Source organism: Eleutherodactylus coqui, chromosome 3, assembly GCF_035609145.1.
Source record: "Eleutherodactylus coqui strain aEleCoq1 chromosome 3, aEleCoq1.hap1, whole genome shotgun sequence".
Lineage (NCBI taxonomy): Eukaryota > Metazoa > Chordata > Amphibia > Anura > Eleutherodactylidae > Eleutherodactylus > Eleutherodactylus coqui.
The window spans coordinates 61,586,347-61,600,513 of NC_089839.1; the positions used below are offsets into that span (position 1 = coordinate 61,586,347).

Genomic DNA, 14,167 nt, shown 5'->3' on the forward strand with positions numbered 1-14,167 from the left:
TTGTATGAGATTTACGCATTGCAAGACGCACAAATCTCGCGTGAATATGAAACTATTTTTTTAAATGGAGTCATTTACATGATCAATGTTATCGTGGCATGTCCTATCTTTTTGTGTTCCTTAAAGTTCATCGCCTATTGACTTCAATGGGACTCTGAAATGCATTGCATGCCGTTGATGTGCGTGCAAGGGTGATGCGAGGTATCCTATTGAAATCAATGGGAAACACTTCTAATCCTCTGTTGCATGTAAAAACTCGCTCAAGAAGATCAGAATTTCACAGATACGATGCAAGGTTTTTGACTGAAAATCACCTTGCATCCGCAGGTAAGTCGCGCATTCGCAAATATTAGAGCGTTATATGAGGCTGAGAAACTGGGCAATATTGCACTTGTCAATATGCATTTTACCCTTGGATGAGAGGCTCCTTGCATCACTTCAGTAAAATTGCGATCCTCTGGCGCTTGTTTAATGCACGTTGGAGGATCGGCAACTGGTTCCCATTGATTTCAATGGAAAACATTGCACTCGCATGTACATCACACGGCATGCGATGTGTTTGACCGTTCCAGTGAAAACAATGGGCAATGTGTTCCGATGGACGAAAAAAAAAACAGGACATGCACTAATGTGAATAAGTGAATGGAGTGCATATTAACGCAAGCTTCGTGCTTGCCTGAATGATGCCGAAGGCTGCAATCACAGGCGAGCTCAATATCGCGTTTGCCAACGTGCGATGCAAAGTTTGTAAAATTGCAATCCTTACGCACGTGAAAGTATCGCAACTGTTTCCCATTGACTTCAATGAGAGACATCACCCTGCACTGGCATACACATCAAATAGCATACAATGGCTCATTAAAAGAAAGGAGCGAGGCGTTCTGGGGGAACGGCAAAAGATATAACATACTCGCAGGCGTGTGAATAAAGCTTTTCCAAAGCATGGATTTCATATTCGCACGAGTTTTGTGAGCATCGCGCAAAACACACGTGAGAATACCACCCATGTGAATAAGCCCTTAGTGACCCGCAGCTATCCAACGTGTATGGCCGCCCTTAGGCACCAGGACTGGGTTGAGGTAGAAGCAAACATTTGTTGCGGTCAGATTTCCAAATAAAGTTATACTCCGATGATGAAACGAAACATAATTTTCCAAATTTTGCAGCAAATATATAAAAAGATGAAGATGCGGGAGAAGACGGAGCGTTACGTTGGAGACATCAGAGACAACATAATAGCTAAGCATTTGTAATTCTCACCGACCTGAAGAGAGAAAGCAGCGGAGCGTGAAAGATATTCTGCAACAGAACGACTCAAGCTGTTCTCATGTTTTGCAGAACATTAAAATTCTGTTGTTTGTAGGTTTTGTATGCAATACCCCACCAGCTTGTGTACAGAATATCTGCGCTGCTGCTTACTCCTTTCACATTGGCTAGATTCCTGCAGTGCGAAACATTAAAGGGCCACGCCACCGAAAACAGGCCCCCTCACCTGATTGCCTGCCACACTCTGGAGTTTCCTCTGTGTGTTGCAGTCACTTCTCTGCAGTGCAGCACCCTTATAAGCCATCATCTTGATGATGGTTTCACTTTCACATCTATCCCATGATGCATCAGCACAGCTATACCATTTCTTTTTGCAGGCGGAATTGATAATGGCTCAAAACTTGCATGCAATTTCGCATCAAAATCTGCAGTTAGACCTCATTTTGGTGCGAAATTACACAGCTGTGAATTTGGTTGCATCCTGTCTGAATGGTACCAGGTCTTCTAAATAAGCTACAGACCATACGTATACAGTCAGAAGGATGAGCTGTGATCTCCTCTATCATAGCTTTGTGACAGGAGCTGTGTGATCATCATCCGTAACTCTGGCAGGAATGACTGTGTCTCTTTGTAGCCAAGTCCTGTGTAATAGCATCACGCAGACTGAGAAATTGACTAGAAAATGAACTCCTAATTCCAAGCAGACCAGAGCTAGACACAATCAAGATCACACGGCCATCGGAGGAAGAAGACGCCAGGAGTTTCAGATAGAGAGAAATAACTAATTGCCCTTTTACACAGGTCGACTATCATTCAGAATTGTTCAGGAATTCCACAGGAAACTGGACGATAATCGTCCCGCATAAACGCATGCAGTGACCGAACAAGAATTGTTCCGTGTTTTAGTTTCTACATGCAGAAAACTGAGAGGCCGGCAGGGGGCGCTACGTGGCCCGAACCACTCCGCCCCCCTGCCAGCAGCGCTGTGAGCGATGCCAGTGGTACTTGCTCATCCCATGTTAAAGGACCTTAACCAAGGTGTGGTGGGTGGGCAACAAGACAATTAGGGGGGAAGATAGTGTTGACAGAGTTCTGGGATTAAGGAATAGAAATTGGGGGCGAGCGGGTTATGGGGTTAGTATAGTTAGAAATGACAGCAACAAATAGGATAATAAGTAGCATAATGAACACAAACAGTAACTGCAACTGTATAAATTGTATGGCAACAAATACAAGAAGTCTGATCAGTAAAGTGGGTGAGACTGAAGCGAGAATGACAGAAGAAAACTACGATATAGTAGGAATAACTGAGACATGTGACTGGGCGTTGAACTTACAGGGTTACAATCTCTTCAGAAGGGATTGTGGAAACGAGAAAGTGGGAGGGGTATGTCTGTATGTAAAATTCTACCTAATGCAGAGACTACAAGAAGATATAGGTGTAGGGGATGAATACGTGGAATCTCCATGGGTAGCAATACAGGGAGGAAAGTCTAATTAAATTCTGATAGGAGTTTTCTATAGGCCACCAAAAATAACAGAAGAAACTGAAAACTTATTAATAAGACAAATAGAAAAGGTATCAAACCCCAATAAAGTAATTATTATGGGTGATTTTAATTATCCGGATATAATATGGGAAGGCGAAAGCTGTGAATCTGACAACGGTGATAAGGTCTTGAGAACAATTAAAGATAACTAACTTACCCAACTTGTACAGGAACCAACTAGAGGGAGGGCCATCCTGGACTTATTATTAAACAACAGACCCGACATAATCATGGGGTGCAGGTTAAGGGACACTTGGGCAATAGTGACCACAATATAATTAATTTCCAGATGTCATTTATCAGGGAGCGACAAAAAAACTAAACTTCAGTAAACCAAAATTTGATCAGCTCAGAATTACTCTCGGGAACATTAAATGGGACAATGTCCTCAAAAATAAGAGTACGGGTGACAAATGAGAGAAGTTTAAAACCATTCTAAATACATCATGTGAGCAGTTCATACCCTTCAAAAATAAACGAACTACAAATAGAATGAAACCAATGTGGCTCAACAAGACTTAAGGGGGCAATAAGGGAAAAAAAGAAAGCATTTAACTTACTAAAACATAGGGAGAAGATCGCACTCCTCTGCCACTGCTGTGACAGTTGTGACAGGGGATTCTTTCATCCCCACGGGGAGTCCCCTCATCACTGGACACTGTGACAGTGTTGTAGCAGGGAATTCCTTCATCCCCGTGGGAGTCCCCTCATCACAGTGCTATCACACTGTTTAGTGATGAGGGGACTCCCCGCGGAGATGAAGGAATCCCCTGCCACAGCTGTCACTGTTGTGGCAGAGGACCACAATGCTATCTAATTGCTTTCCATAGAGCTGGCGCTGCCGCCGGCCCATTTAAAGCAATGGGATGAAGGCAACCCCCGCAGGGATTTCGGGGGGGGGCTTAAAATATAAGCCCTACCTCAAAAAGAAGCCCTAGCTGCAAGAAAAAATAAATAGAAAAGTGCATTACCTAGAAGCACTGTCCGGGGCTCTGGCTCTTCTTCTTCATGTTCTTCTGGCCGAGGGTGGCAAAATCCCTGCCACCTGGAAGTGCTGCCTCTAATTGGCTGTGATTAGTCAAAGCGCTCAGTCAATCAGAGGCAGCACTTCCAAGAGGCGTGATTTTTCAATTCCTGGCTAGAAGAACATGAAGAAGAAGAGTGCTAGGGACCTGGGGAGAACACGCATCGGAGCCCTACAGCGCTTCTAGGTGATGTATTAATATTTTTTTTCCCTGCAGCTAGGGCTTATTTAAGGGCTTTGACAGTAGGATTTTCTTCAGTCAAAGTTGCATTGATTTCTCTGAAGAGTGTTGATCCAGCTATTATTCTGACTGCCGTAATGGAGTGGGAAAGGAATTAGTTCCACCAAAATGGGGTAAATTGGCTTCTACCTCATTGGATTTTTTTTGCCTTCCTCTGAATCAACATGGAGGGGGTGGAAAGAGGCAAAACTGGATGGACATTTGTCTTTTCTTAGCTTAGTATACTATGTTACAATGTTATACAAGGTAATACTAGCTCACTTATACATATTGGGGGGATTGCTACATAATGAATGCATTTTTAAAATCCCCAGAGTGGCCCTTCAATCATTAGGTAGCTTTAGTAATATAAAATATTGTTTTCATCACGGATTTTGGGGTCTTATGCAAAATATTCAAGCCCCAGGACAGTATTACGCCGGGCTCACATGAACACGCTCGCATACGCGCTCATGTTGCTGTTTACATAAATTTTGCAAAATACGCACACAAGAAAAATCACAGCATGTTGTATCTTGGCGCGTATTACTCGGGAATGGGAGTTGGTAGAATTTCTTGTTTTTTGTGCACCACATGTAAACACCATGGAAATGAATGGGTTGCAATTTCTCCAAGGCTTTAGCATGCAAGCACTATAAATATTAAGGACTGCATCTTGTTTCTCGAAAGTTGGCAGGTACTTGTATCTGCATTGTATTGTACATTAGATATGCTGCAAAAATGGGAATGCACATAGTAGAGATAGCAGAAAACCGTTACCTCATATTCCCCACCAAAGGAATGGATGGGACCTCCTAGCCTTCGGGTCCCGCAGCAGCTAGTATGGCTGCTGTTGCTATAGTTTTTCACTTGTCGGCTAGTTTACTTACTTTGTGAGTCAGCGGCAATCGCAGTAGAAGGTGTGTTTTTACGCTGGCCACTTCGCAGCTAAAAACTGCATGAGCAAGAAAAAGCCGCGACAAAGTCATGTCTAAAATTCACATTTTCTCATCCATTTACACGGCCGGGTGTTGTGTATTTACGCTGCAGCCCAAAAATTTACTCGGTTGGCATACATCCTTCTAATGCCTAAATAGAGGCACCTGTCATGTTTTAGCAGTGCTGCACGCAGCTAAACTCCCTTCCCAAATCTTTTTCGGCAGCTCCCATAGGAGTCTATGAGAGCCACTAGTGTAAATTGGTTGAAAGATTGAGCAAGATTAGTGATGAGTGAGCACCCAAATGCTCGGGTCCACGTTATTCGAGTCGAGCTTTTCGTAAAATTCGAGAGCTCTACTCGAGTAACGAACCCCATTGACTACAATGGGAGACTCGAGCATATTTGTATGTGGGACGCCGGGTCCTGAGCTTTTTTTTTTTTTCTTGGTTCATGTGTGTGTTCTCTCTCTCTCTCTCTCTCTCTCGGGGAGGGGCCAAAACAGGCACGTCACAGCAGGGAGGAGCCAAAAACTGGGGCGGGGTCGAACACGATTTAATGCTCGCTCAAGTAACGAGCACCATCGAGTACGCTAATACTTGAACGAGCATCAAGCTTGGCAGAGTATGTTCGCTCAACTCTAGGCATTTTTTCCGGCCAGGTATACAATTAGCCGGTGTATTCGGCCGTGTATATCCTATTTTTACCGGCTCGAAGATTTTACATGGCTAAAAATCGACTATCTGAACAAATTAATTGGAATCCAATTCTTAAGATGGTCACGATTTTCATACAATGTTTTATCACGGCTTGTGTGAATAAAACCTGAGATAAATCTATGATAGCCTTGTATTTCGTTTTTCTACAATTAACATTTATGGCATATCAATATGCTGGTCGGCGAGGGCCTGACTACCGAGCATTGTGGTGCCAAGTCCTATATTCCTAGCAGAGCTGGTCATTCATATATGGTCACTTTATAAAGAAGTCATAGAGGTTATGGACAACTATCTGACTGTATATTGTTGATAGTTGTCGGACTCTCTTTGGTCGAGCGTCCATGTATTTTGAATGTAGAGAAGGGAGAAAACCGCTGCCAGATTCCTCTGGCAGCCGCTTATCTGCTGAGAACAAATGGATCAGGCATGTCCCCTGACATTTGGGGAGAGTCTGGAGGCCTCTATATATACATTAGATGATCCAATGGTCCTGCTAAAGTCAGCAAGTTTGACAGATCTACATCTAATATGTATGGCTACCATAACCCATCCTTTATAGACCGCAGTGAAGGGCATTCATGAGCAGCGAGTACCTCCTGCAGGAATAGTATGAGTCCAAGCCATCAGTCAGATATTTACAGCATATGAAGTTTATCAGCTACAAATGGTAATTATGAGAAAACCTCTTTATCAGATTTTTCCAATTATAGGGTGGGTAAACACGCTTGTATTTGCAACAATGCTTTCCCTATGGTGTGTGCACATGTCCGTACTTTGCAGGTGCGTGCCTGCAAAGATAGGACATGCGTGCACCATAGGGAATGCACACATTGTTTTCAATGGAGCCGCTACTGCTGCCGGCGGCTCCATTGAAAACAATGGTCTGCCGGCTCCCTGCATTCTTTTTCAGGGAAGGGCTTTACATATAAGCACTTTCCTGAAAAAGAAAAATTTTAGTGTAAAAAAAAATGCAGGCATTCACTTCAATGGAGCCGCTGCTGCTACCGGCGGCTCCATTGAAGACAATGGTCTGCTGGCATCACTGAATTGTTTTTCAGGGAAGAGTTTTACATATAGGATCTTCCCTGAAAAAGAAAAATTTTAGTGTAAAAAAAAAAATTTTTACCTGTCCGCCGCTGCTGTGTCCCCCGCGGGGATGAAGAGCACATCTGCCGCATGCGGCAGATGTTTCCTTCATCCCCACTAGTTAAAAGAATTCCCTGCTGCTACATCTGCCACATCTGTGGCAGATACAGCAGAGGAATTCTTCAATTCTCTACCGCAGCTCTCACACATGTCAGCTGCGGTAGAGGATTCTGCTGCCAGCAAATGATTTCAGGGAAGGGCTTTAAATATAAGCCCTTCTCTGAAAATCAAGAAAAAGTGGTTTAAAAACAAAAAAAAGATGCTCAACTTGCTTCAGCTGCTGGGGTTCAGCAGCGTCTTCTCCTGCTGTCCCCTGCAATGTGGTGCTGATCTATAAGCAGCGGGGATTTTAAATCCCCGCTGCTGGAAGAGCTGAATGTGATTGGCTGTGGTGCTCAGCCAATCACAGGCAGCTCTCCCTGAATGAATGACGACTTTTTTAAATGGCTTTTCAGGGAAGGGCTTATGAAGCCCTTCCCTGAAAAGCAATTGATGGAATGCCGGCAGCAGGATTCTCTAGCGCAGAGGTAAGTTTTTTGTTTTTTTCTTGTTTTGCACTAAAATGCTTCTTTTTTATGGAAGGGCTTATATGTAATATGTTTACTGTAGATGTAATATGTTGACTGTAGATGTAATATGTTGACCGTAGGTGTAATATATTGACTGTAGATGTAATATATTGACTGCAGATGTAATATGTTACCGTAGATGTAAAATATTGACAGTAGATGTAATATGTTGACTGTAGATGTAGTATATTGACCGTAGATGTAATATGTTGACGTAGATGTAATATGTTAACCGTAGATGTAATATATTGACAGTAGATGTAATATGTTACCGTAGAAGTAATATGTTGACTGTAGATGTAATATGTTGACCGTAGATGTAGTATATTGACCGTAGATGTAATATGTTACCGTAGATGTAATATATTGGCCGTAGATGTAATATGTTGACCGTAGATGTAATATGTTGACTGTAGATGTAGTATATTGACCGCAGATGTAATATGTTGACGTAGATGTAATATGTTGACCGTGGATGTAACATGTTGACTGTAGATGTAATATGTTGACGTAGATGTAACATGTTAACCCTAGATGTAATATATTGACCGTAGATGTAATATATTGACTGTAGATGTAATATGTTGCCGTAGATGTAATATGTTGGCCGTAGATGTAATATATTACCGTAGATGTAATATGTTGGCCGTAGATGTAATATTTTGACCATAGATGTAATATGTTGACCGTAGATGTAATATGTTGGCCGTAGATGTAATATGTTGACCACAGATGTAATATGTTGACCGTAGATGTAATATGTTGACCGTTGACCCTAGATGTAATATGTTGACCGCAGATGTAATATGTTGACCATAGATGTAATATGTTGACCGTTGACCGTAGATGTAATATGTTGACCGCAGATGTAATATGTTGACCGCAGATGTACTATGTTGACCGTAGATGTAATATATTGACCGCAGATGTAATATGTTGACCGTATTGACCGCAGATGTAGTATGTTGACCGTAGATGTAATATGTTGACCACAGATGTAATATGTTGACCGTAGATGTAATATATTGACCGTAGATGTTATATGTTACCATAGATTTAATATGTTGACCGTAGATGTAATATATTGACCGTAGATGTAATATGTTGCCGTAGATGTAATATGTTGACCGTAGATGTGATGTGTTGACCGTAGATGTAATATGTTGACGTAGATAACATAATATGTTGACCGCAGATGTAATATGTTGACCGCAGATGTAATATGTTGACCGTAGATGTAATATATTGACCGCAGATGTAATATGTTGACCGTAGATGTAATATGTTGACCGTAGATGTAATATGTTGACCGTAGATGTAATATGTTGACCGTAGATCGCAGATGTAATATGTTGACCGCAGATGTAATATGTTGACCGTAGATGTAATATATTGACCGCAGATGTAATATGTTGACCGTATTGACCGCAGATGTAATATGTTGACCGTAGATGTAATATGTTGACCGCAAATGTAATATGTTGACCGTAGATTTAATATATTGACCGTAGATGTTATATGTTACCGTAGATGTAATATGTTGCCGTAGATGTAATATGTTGACCATAGATGTAATATGTTGACCGTAGATGTAATATGTTGACTGTAGATGTAATATGTTGACGTAGATGTAATATGTTGACTGTAGATGTAGTATATTGACCATAAATGTAATATGTTGACGTAGATGTAATATGTTGACTGTAGATGTAATATGTTACCCTAGATGTAATATATTGACCGTAGATGTAATATATTGACTGTAGATGTAATATGTTACTGTAGATGTAATATGTTGACTGTGGATGTAATATGTTGACTGTAGATGTAATATGTTGGCCGCAGATGTAATATGTTGACCGTGGATGTAATATGTTGGCCGTAGATGTAATATGTTGACCGTAGATGTAATATATTGGCCGTAGATGTAATATGTTAACCGTAGATGTAATATGTTGACCATAGATGTAATATATTGACCGTAGATGTAATATATTGACCGCAGATGTAATATGTTGACCCTAGAAGTAATATATTGACCGTAGATGTAATATGTTGACCGTAGATATAATATGTTAACCCTAGATGTAATGTTACTATAGATGTAATATGCTGGCCGTAGATGTAATATGTTGGCCGTAGATGTAATATGTTGACCGTAGATGTAATATGTTGACCGTAGATGTAATATATTGACCGTAGATGTAATATATTGACCGCAGATGTAATATGTTGACCCTAGAAGTAATATATTGACCGTAGATGTAATATGTTGACCGTAGATATAATATGTTAACCCTAGATGTAATGTTACTATAGATGTAATATGCTGGCCGTAGATGTAATATGTTGGCCGTAGATGTAATATGTTGACCGTAGATGTAATATGTTGACCGCAGATGTAATATGTTGACCGCAGATGTAATATGTTGACCGCAGATGTAATATGTTGACCGCAGATGTCCACATAGCCAAATTGATCAGCCTGGAGATGCTCCCCTACAGGCTGGTGGAAACTGAGGCGTTCAAATACATGATGGCGGTGGCAGCCCCGCGTTACTCTGTCCCCAGTCGCCACTATTTTTCACGGTGTGCCGTCCCAGCCCTGCACGACCACGTCTCACGCAACATCAGTCAGCGCACATTTCCGCAAGTCCAACACGGACGCTGCCACCCTGCAACATCGGTTAAATCTGCCAGTGCACCGACTGCCTTGCGACGTGCCCACACGGTGGAACTCTACGCTTCACATGTTGTCCCGGCTGTATGAACAGCGTAGAGCTATAGTGGAATACCAACTCCAACATGGGCGGCGAAGTGGGAGTCAGCCTCCTCAATTCTTTACAGAGGAGTGGGCCTGGATGGCAGATATGTGCCAGGTCCTTGGAAAGTTTGAGGAGTCCACCCTGATGGTGAGCTGCGATGCTGCAATCATTAGCGTCACCATTCCCCTGCTATGCCTGTTGAGAAGTTCCCTGCAAAGCATAAAGGCTGATGCTTTGCGGGCGGAAACGGAGGCAGGGGAAGACAGTATGTCGCTGGATAGTCAAAGCACCCTTATGTCTATATCTCAGCGCGTGGAGGAGGAGGAGGAGTGGGAAGAGCCTGAGGAGGAAGAGACAGCTGGGCCGACTGCAGAGGGTACCCATGCTGCTTGCCTCTCATCCATTCAGCGTGTATGGCCTGAGGAGGAGGAGGAGGATACTCAAAGTCATCTTCCTACTGAGGACAGCCATATGTTGCGTACAGGTACCCTGGCACACATGGCTGACTTTATATTAGCATGCCTTTCTCGTGACCCTCACGTTAGACGCATTCTGGCCACTACGGATTACTGGGTGTACACACTGCTTGACCCACGGTATAAGGATAACCTTTCCACTCTCATTCCCGAAGAGGAAAGGGGCTTGAGAGTGATGCAATACCACAGGGCCCTGGTGGACAAACTGATGGTAAACTTCCCATCTGACAGCGCTAGTGGCAGAAGGCGCAGTTCCGAGGGCCAAGTAGAAGGGGAGGCGCGGAGATCAGGCAGCATGTTCAGCGCAGGCAGGGGAACACTCTCCAAGGCCTTTGCCAGCTTTATGGCTCCCCAGCAAGACTGTCTCACACCTCCCCAGTCCAGGCTGAGTCGGAGGGAGCACTGTAAGAAGATGGTGAGGGAGTACGCAGCTGATCATACCACCGTCCTCCGTGATGCCTCTGCTCCATACAACTACTGGGTGTCAAAGCTGGACACGTGGCCAGAACTCACGCTGTATGCCCTGGAGGTGTTGGCTTGCCCTGCGGCTAGCGTCTTGTCAGAGAGGGTGTTTAGTGCAGCTGGGGGAATCATCATGGACAAGCGTACCCGCCTGTCAACTGACAGCGCCGACAGGCTTACACTCATAAAGATGAACAAAGCCTGGATTTCCCCAGAATTCTCTTCTCCACCAGCGGACAGCAGCGCTACCTAAAGACCTTTGTCAATCTGTGTATGATATTCGTCGTCCTCCTCCGGCTCCTCCTCCTGAAACCTCTCGTAATCACCGCGAATGGGCAATTTTTCTGTGGGCCAAAAGGCACATATAACTTTTCTAAATAATATTTATCTGTTTCAATTCTCATTAAAGCATTGAAACTTCCACCTGAACCAATTGTTTTTTAGACTGGGCTGCCTCCAGGCCTAGTTAAAAATTAAGCCACAGTACGCTAAGCTATTAATGGGTTTCACCTGCCCTCTGAGTTGGGCATGGGCAATTTTTCTGGGGTACATTTGTACTGTCGGTACACCAATTTTTCGGGCCCTCGCCTGCAATGTAATCCAAGTAATTTTTATGGGCTTCGCCTGCACTCATGGTACACCACTGTGTCTGGGGGTTGGCCTACACTTTTGCTACAGGAATGTAACTCTGTTCTGCCTACCTATACTTCTGCCTCAGTAATGCTACTGGGGTCTGACTATACTTCAGCCACAGAAATGTTACTTCGGTCTGCCGATACTTCTGCTCCTGAAATGTTACCTTGGTTGGTGTATACTGTTACTGCTGTAATTTTACTAATACTGGGCTCTGCCCATAATGCTTCAAAGGAAATGTTACTTGGTCATGTCTATACTGCTATAACAGAAATTTAGCTAATAGTGGGCTCTGCCCATACTGCTTCTACGTAAATGTTACTGGGGCCTGTCTATACTGCTACTACTGAAATCTTACCAATGCTATGCTCTCCCTACACTGCTGCCAGGGAAATGTTTATCTGCTGCTTTGCCCATACTGCTTCTACGTAACTGTTACTGGGGTCTGACTTCACTGCTACTACTGAAATGTTACAAATGCTGTGCTCTCCCTACACTGCTGCCAGGGAAATGTGAATCTGCTGCTTTGCCCATACTGCTTCTACGTAAATGTTACTGGGGTCTGACTACACTGCTACTACTGAAATGTTACAAATGCTGTGCTCTCCCTACACTGCTGCCAGGGAAATGTGAATCTGCTGCTTTGCCCATACTGCTTCTTCGTAACTGTTACTGGGGTCTGCCTATACTGCTGCTACTGCTATGTTACAGGGTTGTGGAAACGGAGGCTTCCCAAAGACATGATGGTGGCGAGGCCGCGGTACTAGGTACCCAGGCGCGACAACTTTTCAGCGACGCGGTCACTGGGAAGGTGCATATAACCACGGACACGGGGATAGGACACATACTGCCTCAAAAACATCCCCGTCCTCCTCCTCCAACAATGAAAACATTCTTGGCCGAAGCCCAACTGTATTTAATCTGACGTTAGCTCTGCTGTCCAGGGTACTGCAATGGGATCTATTTATGTACCGCCGGTGGGTTGCAGGGAGCCACCCATGCTGTCGGTCCACACGGACTTCACATTATTGAGTTATACCTGCCTGTGTGTATGTATTAAAAACCCCGGTCTGACTAGGGCTTGCAGTGTGGGCCAAATCCCACCTGCATTTAATCTGTCGTTAGCTCTGCTGTCCAGGGCACTGCAATGGGATCTATTTATGTACCGCCGGTGGGTTCCAGGGAGCCACCCCTGCTGTAGGTCCATAGGGACTTCACATAGAGGATTTGTACCTGCCTGTGTCTATGTATTAAAAACCCCGGTCAGACTGGGGCATGCAGTGTGGACCGAAGCCCACCTGCATTTAATCTGACCTAACCTCAGCTGTGCTGGGCAATGCAATGGGATTTATTTATGTCCCGCCGGTGGCTTCCTGGGACCCACCCATGCTGTGGGACCACACGGAGTTGTAACTGTATGTGTCTACTTATGAAGAACCCCAGTCTGACTGGGGCATGCAGTGTGGGCCGAAGCCCACCTGCATTTAATCTGACGTTACCTCAGCTGTGCTGGGCAATGCAATGGGATTTATTTATGTACCGCCGGTGGGTTCCAGGGAGCCACCCATGCTGTCGGTCCACAGGGACTTCACATAGGGGATTTGTACCTACCTGTGTCTATGTATTAAAAACCCCGGTCAGGCTGGGGCATGCAGTGTGGGCCGAAGCCCACCTGCATTTAATCTGACGTTACCTCAGCTTTGCTGGGCAATGCAATGGGATTTAGTTAAGTACCGCCGGTGGCTTCCTGGGACCCACCCATGCTGTGGGACCACAGGGAGTTGTACCTGCCTGTGTATACTTATAAAAAAAACCAGTCTGACTGGGGCATGCAGTGTGGGCCGAAGCCCACCTGTATTTAATCTGACGTTAGCTCTACTATCCGGGGCACTGCATTGGGACAAACTACAGGAGCAATACAGCGCTAATGAGACGTGCACAGCTACGCTAGCATTGGAGTCCGCTGTAGGCCCGCGATTGCTGAGGATTTGTGCAGAGGCCTGTGTCCTTGGTGCAGTGAAAGTCCGCTTCCTGCCTAGGATTGCTGAATCTGTGGGCCGAGGCCTATGTCGTGGGCGCGGTGCAAGTCTGCCATGTTTGGCTGCTCAGATCAATTTTTTGTTCATGTCTTGCGCTTCCTAGGACCCACCTATGCTGTTGGTGCAAACTTAGTTCCCATCGTGGTGTTTGACCTGTCTAGTACAAAGACACTGACTGACTTGGGTAGGGGGCAGAGCACAGACGGCTTTCCCCTTGCAGTATCGATTGAGCTATGCGACACCTTGACAGAATGAATAGTGTGTGGCACATGGATTCCCCATTGCTATGCCCACGTTTGCAGCTCCTGGCGGAGGTGGCACAGGATTGGATTTCTCATTGCTTCTGTACAGCATTGTGGGC

General features: G+C 44.3%; 1 protein-coding gene across 2 annotated transcripts in view; it reads left to right on the forward strand.

Annotated features, from left to right (window-relative positions):
- The window catches only part of PAK5 (p21 (RAC1) activated kinase 5), a 145,955-nt gene that overhangs the window by 102,561 nt on the left and 29,227 nt on the right, over positions 1–14,167 (forward strand). The window lies entirely within an intron of this gene.